Raw genomic sequence first — 10,000 nt, forward strand, 5'->3', positions numbered from 1 at the left:
CGCGAACGGAGCGAACGCTACAGCCCCGTACCGGTTCCTCGCTTCGCGCGGGCACGGCCCGACCGACCCGGTCCTCGGAGCCAATCCTTCTTCCGAAGGTACGGATCCATTTTGCCGAACTTCCCTTACCTACATTGATGCCATCGACGAGAGGCTGTACACCTTGGAGACCTGCTGCGGATGGTGGGTACCGGGACCGACTCGAGAGCTGCGAAAACCGGACCCGGATTTTCCAGGGCCGCCGAAAGCGCACCGGACGCCGCCCGAGCCGCGGCGCTCTACAGGTACCTTTTCCGTATCTCCGGACGAGCCGATTCCACGGACATGGTCCTTTACGAAGAAGAGAGAACTCTTCCCGGGGCTCCCGGCGACGTCTCCGGGCTCGCTTGCGTCACCGCGGTTTCGCCCGGGAAGCGACGGGCGCCGCCGACATCGCTGCCGACAGCGTCGCCACCCCCGGGCCCTCTCCGAGTCCGGGTTCGGGAATATTAACCCGATTCCCTTTCGACGGGAGGCCGGCCGCTTTTTTTTGTTTGGGCTTTTGATTCGATTCGATTCGATTCGCTTTCCTTTCACCTTTCCATAACGGATCCGGCGCCTTTCGGGAAGACTTTCGCCCGCGTCTTAGGACCGACTGACCCGTGCTCGACCGCCGTTGGCACGGAACCCTTCTCCACTTCGGTCTTCGAAGGTCTCGTTCGAATATTTGCTACTACCACCGAGATCTGCACCCGCGGTCGGCTCCACCCGGGCTCGCGCCCTAGGCTTCCGTGCTCGCCGCGGCGCCCTCCTACTCGTCGCGGCATCGTTTCGGCGCGAAAGTTCATCGCTCCTCGCCGCGACGGTCCGGCATCGGTCCGTCGCTCCAGCGCCATCCATTTTCGGGGCCGGTCGATTCGGCAGGTGAGTTGTTACACACTCCTTAGCGGATTCCGACTTCCGTGGCCACCGTCCTGCTGTCTATATCGACCGACACCCTTTCGGGGATCTCATGGGCGTCGCGTTAGGCACCTTAGCCGGACGTTTGGTTCATCCCACAGCGCCAGTTCTGCTTACCAAAAGTGGCCCACTTGGCCACTCGCATTCGAGGTGACCAACCGCCCAGCGAAGCGTGCTGGCGGCGGCGGCCGGATGGGTCGGGGCTCCGTCGTTCGGGAGAGGTCGGCCCGTTCCACCCGTTCCGAGTTCGAGAGTAGGTCGAGGCCGTGAAACGGCCCCGGGGCCTCCAATCGTTCGCTTTACCGGATGGAATTGCGACGATCGAGCGCCAGCTATCCTGAGGGAAACTTCGGGAGGGAACCAGCTACTAGACGGCTCGATTGGTCTTTCGCCCCTACACCCGGTTCCGACGATCGATTTGCACGTCAGAGGCGCTTCGGACTTCCACCAGAGTTTCCTCTGGCTTCATCCCGACCGGGCGTGGATCGCCATCTTTCGGGTCCCTGGTCGCTCGCTACGCCAGAGTCGGCCGAGTCGTACTCGGAAAAAGGGGAAACCGACCCGGGGGTGATGCGCCCGCGCCGCAGCGCCTAAACTCGACGACAAAATAGGACTAGTTCAAGCCGCGGGATCTCACCGATGGGCGGAAGGAGGATATGGAAGCTGGCGCCCGGCAATTCCCCTTTTTGGATGATGCGCCGGTCCCCTCTCGGGGAGGAGGGAAAAACAACCGCACGTCAGCCACGAGCCTTCCCTCTCCTATCTCACCTCGGGAAGAGAGAAAAAAGGAAAAAGTTGCTGGGCACCGCAGCAGCGACGGCGGAAGGCCGAAAACGCCGCGCCGGCGGGATCGGGCACGGCTCGGAGGCGGGTGAGGCGAGGAGAAGACGACGGCACGAGACCGACGACACCCCCCGACGACCCCCGGACGACTTTGCCACGACACCTCTCCCGATCGACGCCCTCCTACACGCTCTCTCGCTTTCGCTTCGCCTTCGGGGTTAGTCAGAGGTGGCCCCTACGACCTCGCGAACGGCCAGGACTCCTCGGTCCGTGTTTCAAGACGGGTCGGGTGGGTTGACCGATGCACGTCGCTGACCCGGGGTGGGCGGGCCGGCTCGAGTAAAAAAGCGTCGCCGAGCGACCTCTCCGGAAACGGAAACGGGCGCGGGCGGGGTTGCCCCCGACAAGAACCCGAAACGTCGGCGAGGTGCGTGACGGCGAGGCCGCGCCAGTCCTATCCCGCCTCTCATCGCGCACGCGCCCGAGACGGTGGGGCGCCTAAGGAGCGACACACAGAGTGCGTCGCCCGCACGCGACTTCCGGCGGGATCAAAACGGACCGGCTCGCCACGTGTAACGGATCGTGTCAGATTTCCTCCGTTCCCGGCAGAAAGGGGCAGTTACGTTCGCGGGCCCGACGGCCGGTGGCCCCCGACTTCACAAGGTGGGAAGACGGGGGTTTTCAGGGTGATGAAACGCCTGCCGCCTACGGAAAAAAACCCGCGTGTTCGACCTGCACGGCCGGGAACGGGTCGCGACGACGGACCGGAGGGGAAGTGCGTCCGGTGCCGGCCGCGCGGGAGGTCGCGCCCGAAGCGCCCGCGCCATGGATTACGCCGAGCGATGATGAAGGGGACGGGTGCAGCGGGAGTCGCGCGCGGAGGGAGCAGGAGGGAAAGAAGAAGCGGCGGCGACGGATGCGGCGGGTTAGGGCCCGGCGGCAGCAGCGATCGAGAGGACGAGTCCCCTCCGTCGCAGCCAACCGACGCAGCCACCTACCGACGCCGCGGTCGTCACCACGTTTCCCTTCCCGCTATCCACGCGGCCCGTCTCCTTCGTCGGCGACGCGGGCACAAAAGCTGGAACCGCGGGGAACGAGTCCCCCGCGGACACGACGAACGACGACCTGTGCCGCGACGGCCTCTCTTTCAAGAACACACATCGAGTTTGGGCTCGAGCCTAGGCAGCACCGGACTGAGTCCCCCCGCGATCGCGGTGAGCGGTCCCACCCGTTTACCCCTGGGCGGTTTCACGTTCTCTTGAACTCTCTCTCCAAAGTTCTTTTCAACTTTCCCTCACGGTACTTGTCGACTATCGGACTTCGTCCCGGTATTTAGCCTTGGATGGAGCTTACCACCCGATTTGGGCTGCGTTTCCCAAGCAACCCGACTCTCGGATCGAAGGCCGTCGCTCGCCGTCCGCACCGAATGGGCCTGGCACCCGCCGCGGGCGGCCCCGATCGAGGGGAACTCCGAACTATGCGAGACGAAAACGAACGGCTGCCTTCGACCCATGCGCCACACGTCCCGAAGCCTTTAACTTGCGACGGGATTCGGCGTTGGGCTTCTCCCGGTTCACTCGCCGTTACTAAGGGAATCCCGGTTGGTTTCTTTTCCTCCGCTTAGCGATATGCTTAAGTTCAGCGGGTCGTCTCGTCCGAGCCGAGGGCGGCGGTTTTTAGTAGAGTGTGGTGTTTGGAGGAGAGGAATCTCGATCGGTACCCTCCGTGTGACGACGGCTGGCCGATATAGCGCCCCGTCCGACCGAAAATGAAGAAGCCAACAATTAAAAAAAAGCGTGGGTCCTCCCCATCCGACGTTGCGTTGCCTACGACGCGGCCACCTTTTTACGGTGCGACGGCCGTGCTCGTCGCGCTGCTCGAGGCGTCGCTGAGAGACACCTTCATGAGGCAGAGAGCGAGACGAGCAGGCGGCGCTTACGTCGGCAGTCGGTTAGGTCGGTACTTTTTTTTTGGTCTCCCTTCGGCTGCTTTCGGACAGACCTCCTCCTGCTCCTCCTCCACAGTGTTTCTTCACGCGGTCGAAAAGGGAAAAGACTCCGCGGTCTGCCAGCGGGAGACGAAGGAGGAGGCCGGAGAGGGTTTTAAAAAAAAAAAAGACATTGAAAGGAGTCAATTCTTTTTTTATTTTTCTTCCCCCTCGTCACTCGCTCCTGCGACGTCCCGGTTACCACCGTGCCGAGGACCGGGCGGGCACGGGGACGGCAAGATGTCGTTTCGTTAACGGAGAAAGACATGTAACGTTCCGGCCTCTCGACCGGACGTGGCCCCGAGACAAGGGATCTCGGGGCCGCAATGTGCGTTCGAGGTGTCGATGTTCACTGAGTCCCTGCAATTCGCATCAGTTATCGCGGCTGGCCGCGCTCTTCATCGACGGACGAGCCGAGTGATCCCCCGTCCAGGGTTCAGCACTTGGTTTTTTATATTAGTTTTTGTTTATATAGATTTAGTAGTGTGCGAGGAGGTCTGTGCGAGGAGGCGTGACGGCATTGCAATGTCGCGAGTAGTTTGTTTTTTTAGCTAGCGGCGGTGGCACAGCGGCTGCAAAAAAACAAAAAAAACGATAAAGCGGCGACAAGGCAAAGAAGAAGCGGCCATCACTTGCGGTGGGCGAAAAAACAAACAGGTGGTAAGACGCGGAAGCAAGCAAGAAGAGCTGGGGCTTTAAAAACCTCCGCGTCACCACAAATCTATCTCTCGCTCCGCCTTTTATAGGTTTGTTTGCGCGCATTCGAGGCGTTGACGCCGACAGACAGAGGAGGTAGGGCCGGAAAACAACAAACCAGTCTCGAACGGGGAAAACGGTAATGATCCTTCCGCAGGTTCACCTACGGAAACCTTGTTACGACTTTTACTTCCTCTAAACGATCGGGTTCGGTCGTCTTCTCCAGGCATCGAACGCCGAGGCGTAGATGCACGAGTGTCGTGACGGACACGTCGCGCACTGCCCGGCGGCGTCGTCGGCCAGATCCGAGGACCTCACCGGACCGTTCGATCGGTAGTAGCGACGGGCGGTGTGTACAAAGGGCAGGGACGTGATCGACGCGGGCTGTTGACCCGCGCCTACCGGGAATTCCTCGTTCACGGGGTTGGTTACAGGCCCCGATCCCTATCACGGGAGGTGGTTCAGAGGTTTCCCAACCCTCTCGGGCCGGGGCGAAGTCCCCGCTGATACCTCCAGTGTAGCGCGCGTGCGGCCCCGGACATCTAAGGGCATCACAGACCTGTTATCGCTCCGCCTCGTGTGGCTTTCTGCCACCCGTCCCTCTAAGAAGTGCGTGAGAAAACCGACCCGGACCCGAGCGCCACGGAGGACGCCGAGCCCGCCGTAAAAATCACTGACATCGGCGCACTAGTTAGCAGGCCGGAGTCTCGTTCGTTATCGGAATCAACCAGACGGATCGCTCCACCAACTAAGAACGGCCATGCACCACCACCCACCGAATCGAGAAAGAGCTATCGATCTGTCAATCCTACCGGTGTCCGGACCGGGTGAGTTTTCCCGTGTTGAGTCAAATTAAGCCGCAGGCTCCACTCCTGGTGGTGCCCTTCCGTCAATTCCTTTAAGTTTCAGCTTTGCAACCATACTCCCCCCGGAACCGAACTCTGGTTTCCCGCAGGCTACCCGCCGGGTCATGGAAGCGAACGCCGGCGGATCGCCGGTCGGCATCGTTTACGGTCGGAACTACGACGGTATCTGATCGTCTTCGAACCTCCGACTTTCGCTCTTGATCGAGGAAAACGTGCTTGCCACACGCCATCGCTGCAGTTCGTCTTGCGACGATCCAAGAATTTCACCTCTAACGTCGCAATACGAGTGGCCCCGACCGCTCCCTTCGATCATTGCCTCGCCGTAGACGGAGACCGACAGACGTAGACGAGGCCCTCTTCCATCATTCCATGCTTATCGTATGCAAGCTTGAACAGCCCGCTCTGAGCACTCTAATTTTTTCAAAGTGAACGTACCGGCCGCCGCGGACACTCGGTTAAGAGCACCCTTGGAGGAGAAACCGCCGACCGCAACACGCGCGCAGACAAGACACGAAGCAGGGACTCGGAGCGGACCGGGGGGTTCAAAAAAAAGAGGAACGCGCGGAAAGGGAGAGGGAGAGAAGCGCGGGGGTCAGAGTGCGGGGATGCGAATGAACGCACCCAAACACACACACGTAGCACCCCCCCGTTAGAACTACTCCCGGAACCGAACCGACGACCACTTGTTTTTTTTTTCCCGGATCCCGATCACGACCTCCTCGTCCACCTCGCCGGCAGGACCGCGTGGCGGGTATGCTAGCGGTTGACACCGGCGGAAAGGGCCGGGAATGCGAACGGACGACCAAAGTCAACGACGGACGATGGCGCCGCCGCCCCGGGGCCGCTTGCGCGACCACGAACCCGAGTTCGGACTACGAGCTTTTTAACCGCAACAACTTTAATATACGCTACCGGAGCTGGAATTACCGCGGCTGCTGGCACCAGACTTGCCCTCCGGTTGGTCCTCGTTAACGGATTTGAAGTGTACTCATTCCGATCGCGGGGCCTCGACAGAGTCCCGCGTCGTTATTTTTCGTCACTACCTCCCCGTGCCGGGAGTGGGTAATTTGCGCGCCTGCTGCCTTCCTTGGATGTGGTACCGTTTCGCATGCTCCCTCTCCGGAATCGAACCCCGATTCCCCGTTACCCGTAGTAACCACGGTAGGCACTTAACCGACCGTCGACAGTTGATAGGGCGGACCCTCGAGAGACCCGTCGCCGGGCGTGAAAGCTCGTGCGATCGACCAGTGAGTTATCCAGAGTCACCAAAGCGGAGCGCGCCGCCCTATGAGCCCCGCCACCGAACGGACCCGCGAGCGGGAACGCCGACGACGGGAGGACGGGAATGACGCGCATCGGTCTCAGTCTAATATGTAGCGCCGCGACCCGGAACGGCCGACGCGGGTGCCAGCGCGCGAGGCGTGGCGACGACGGCGCGCCGACCGATCGCGGCCTGTGTCACATGTATTAGCTCTAGAATTGCCACAGTTATCCATCGCCTCCGAGGAGGAATACGGTCCCGAGGATTAGGTCCGGTTCCTGAGCCATTCGCGGTTTCGCCCGTTCTAATGCGTGGCGTGAACTTACACTTGCATGGCTTAAGCTTTGAGACAAGCATATGACTACTGGCAGGATCAACCAGGTATCGTTGGAATTTGGGACTTTGTTTCGACAGAACGACAGACCGACCGACCGACCGACCGACATAAGACAGACAACTACAACGACGGGCACGTGTTTATTTATTTTTCGAGGGGGTTCGCCGTCAGAAGAAGCGCGCTGCCCGCGCTGATGGCCTCTTTTTTGTTTCTCCCCTGACTTGGACCGAGACCGAGACTCAAAGAACGAAAGCGACCAACGTCGACAACAACAACGACAACGGCACCCTTGACAGCGATACATACGACAAACGACAAGCAGCACGACGGCAGTGCACACGGACATCGAGGGTCAAGGTGCAGACTGAACTCGCCGAGGTCGTCGTCATCGTGGTCGCCATCGATTCCGTCTCGTCGTCGTCGTCGTCAACGTCCACGTCACAGCCGGCCGAGAAGAGAGAACAGACGACAGCGTCGACAACAACAACATCGACAACGGCACCCTTGACAGCGATACATACGACAAACGACAAACAGCACGACGGCAGTGCACACGGACATCGGAGGTCAAGGTGCAGACTGGAATCGTCGAGGTCGTCGTCATCGTGGTCGCCATCGATGCCGTCTCGTCGTCGTCGTCGTCGTCTTCGTCGTCGTCGTCGTCATCAACGTACCAACCGACCGAGACGAGAGAGCAAGCAACAACGTCGACAACAACAACGACAACGGCACCCTTGACAGCGATACATACGACAAACGACAAAACAGCACGACGGCAGTGCACACGGACATCGGAGGTCAAGGTGCAGACTGAACTCGTCGAGGTCGTCGTCATCGTGGTCGCCATCGATGCCGTCTCGTCGTCGTCGTCGTCTCCGTCGTCGTCGTCGTCGTCGCCAACGTCAACGTCAACATCACAGCCGTCATCGGGGAGGAGCTGGACCAGGGCAGCGGCGGCGTAAATTTTCCCGTCACCTTCGTCGTCGCCTTCGTCGACCGACCGACCGACCGGCGTCGTGTTCGTGCTCGGAAAACCGAGGAGAGACAACGTGCACATGGCGCGTTCTCGCAAGCGGCTCCTCGGTCCGATTTTTTTGGGCGGCTTTTTCGAGCTTTTTTTTTTTTCTCACCCTTTCGTCCGTGCGACGGCGAACGTTAGGGGAAAAAAAAAAAAAAAAAAAAAACGACAACAACGCGGCGGACCGGGCGAACAACATCGTCGACACACACGACATTGACGACCGGTCCCCCTTTTCACAATCGCATCGAGATAAAAACGAACGAGTCCGATTCGAGCACCGAGTCGCGAGCGGGAGGACTGTCGGTGCAAGTATCGATCACTGACGTGAGCGCTTCGCCGGACAGAGGATGGCTCATCCGGCAGCCGTGCAAATCGACGGTATGGGAAGAACGAACAAGAAGAGCAACGACTTGATCGGCGGCTTGGGAACTGCGGACGGTGAAAACGGGTTAATCGACTGCGACCACGACTGCTCGATCGATCTTCTTTGGCGCTAACAAAGGTGGAGGTGGCGCAAGAAGGGACTAGCGCTATCACCGTCCACGTATCAGAAGATGCGGCGGCAGACGTCGACGCTTATGCGTTGTCGGACGAGAAGTCGCTGCAGCACGTGTACCGCGAGCGGGACGTCCAAGGTTTTGCCAGACGGAAAGAAATCGGGTGTCAGCGAACGTTCACACGGCTGTGAGATCGGACGCTGACAGGAGTAGGAGGCGGCAGGCAGGCGGCGGTTACGGCGGCGGCGCCTGCTGCTGCTCATCCTCCTGTTTGCTGCGGCGACTTCCAGGACGGGAGAGCATCGAACAACGTACGTATGGTTACAAGGGGATCAGGATCTACATAGTGCATCCCCCGCGGCTATTTTTGTTTGTTTGTTCGCTCGTTCGTTAATTCGTTCGTTCGTTCGTTCGTTCGTTACAATGTACGTTTTTCCGTTCGACGGCGGCAGAGAGCGGCGGCGTTTCTCCCTAATCCGGAGGATTTATCGGTCGCACAGCGATGGGTCGTTCGGCCGATCATCGAAAGATTCGCAGGTAGTGGTTGAATGGCAGAACGGCAGCAACAACAGCGGCGGCTGAGAGCGGCGAACGCTGAGGCGGAAGCAGAAGCTGCAGCAAACGTATCGGCTAAACATGGTGGACATAGATATGGCTGACGACGCGGGTACCACGACGACTATGGAAACCAGGAAAAGGAGCCGTTAGTTGTTCCAACATATCGTTCGACACGTCGAGCAGCCCTAGGTCCACGGAGAAGCACACACACGTACCACGTATTATAACCTAACGACGATGAGCGGGCGCACGGTTGGCAGGAACGAAGGCGGCGGATCAAAACAAGTTGGAGCGCGGCGACAGCGATAACGGTGACAGCCCTAGGCGGCGGAGATGCCACTTTCTGACGCCTTTGCGACAAGCCCGTAGAGACGTTCCGGACCACCACGAGGCAAAGAGTCGCTGCTCCGACGAACCGACACACCAAAGTGTGCTTCCTACCGAACATGTTTTATAAAACTTTCAAACTGGAAAACCCCAGAAATGGTGTTGGTATTCGTCCAGACCCACCTCCGACACCTGAAAATGGTGGTCAAAAAAAACGTCGATTATACGAAGCGACATTTCTGGTCGGCGATTTTCCAGTTTTACGCCTACTGCCACATGGGGATGTCGGTAGGCGTCGCAAAGTGCCTTCTCGACGCCTAGGCACACCAGGACTTTGTCATTTTTTTCCCCCTCGACATTCCTGGTCCGGTCTATTCCGATTTTACACCTACCGCCATGTGGGGGTGGCAGTAGGCGTCGAAAAGTGCCTTCTCGACCGCTAGCGACACCACTACTTTATCGAGCTCTGGAGGCCCGCACACCGACCCGGGGGCCGCGGAGTCGACCCCGGGGGCCTCCTGGCGTCGCCGCCGCTCACTTGGACGCCTTCCGCAACCTGTGGTCCCGCTCGGGGCCGGCCGGGAGCCTCGCCGACCTGACCGGTGTCGGTAGGCGTCTGGAAGCGCCCGGCCGACCTGGACGAGGTCCCCCTGGCCCCCGGGGGACACCCCTTAGTTGGATGGGGGTGCTGTCCCGGGCACACATGCAACCCGCGGCCGCCTACCGAC

The 10,000-nt window shown here is 59.9% G+C and overlaps 2 non-coding genes and 1 pseudogene across 2 annotated transcripts in view; all 3 read right to left on the bottom strand.

Moving 5' to 3' along the window:
• The window catches only part of LOC145274970 (large subunit ribosomal RNA), a 5,764-nt gene extending 2,373 nt beyond the window's left edge, over positions 1 to 3,391 (bottom strand). Inside the window, exon 1 of the ribosomal RNA XR_013867002.1 lies at positions 1 to 3,391. This exon is cut by the window's left edge and continues 2,373 nt beyond it. This is a non-coding gene — a ribosomal RNA (large subunit ribosomal RNA).
• Positions 3,392 to 3,987: 596 nt separating this feature from the next.
• On the bottom strand, positions 3,988 to 4,146 carry LOC145274972 (5.8S ribosomal RNA). Its single transcript, XR_013867004.1, has one exon. It is a non-coding gene; the product is annotated as a 5.8S ribosomal RNA (ribosomal RNA).
• Positions 4,147 to 4,545: 399 nt separating this feature from the next.
• LOC145274974 (small subunit ribosomal RNA) lies at positions 4,546 to 6,916 on the bottom strand (annotated as a pseudogene).
• Between the last annotated feature and the right edge of the window lie 3,084 nt (positions 6,917 to 10,000).

Source organism: Euprymna scolopes, unplaced genomic scaffold, assembly GCF_053919585.1.
Source record: "Euprymna scolopes isolate OS-2025 unplaced genomic scaffold, ASM5391958v1 sca528, whole genome shotgun sequence".
Classification (NCBI taxonomy): Eukaryota; Metazoa; Mollusca; class Cephalopoda; order Sepiida; family Sepiolidae; genus Euprymna; species Euprymna scolopes.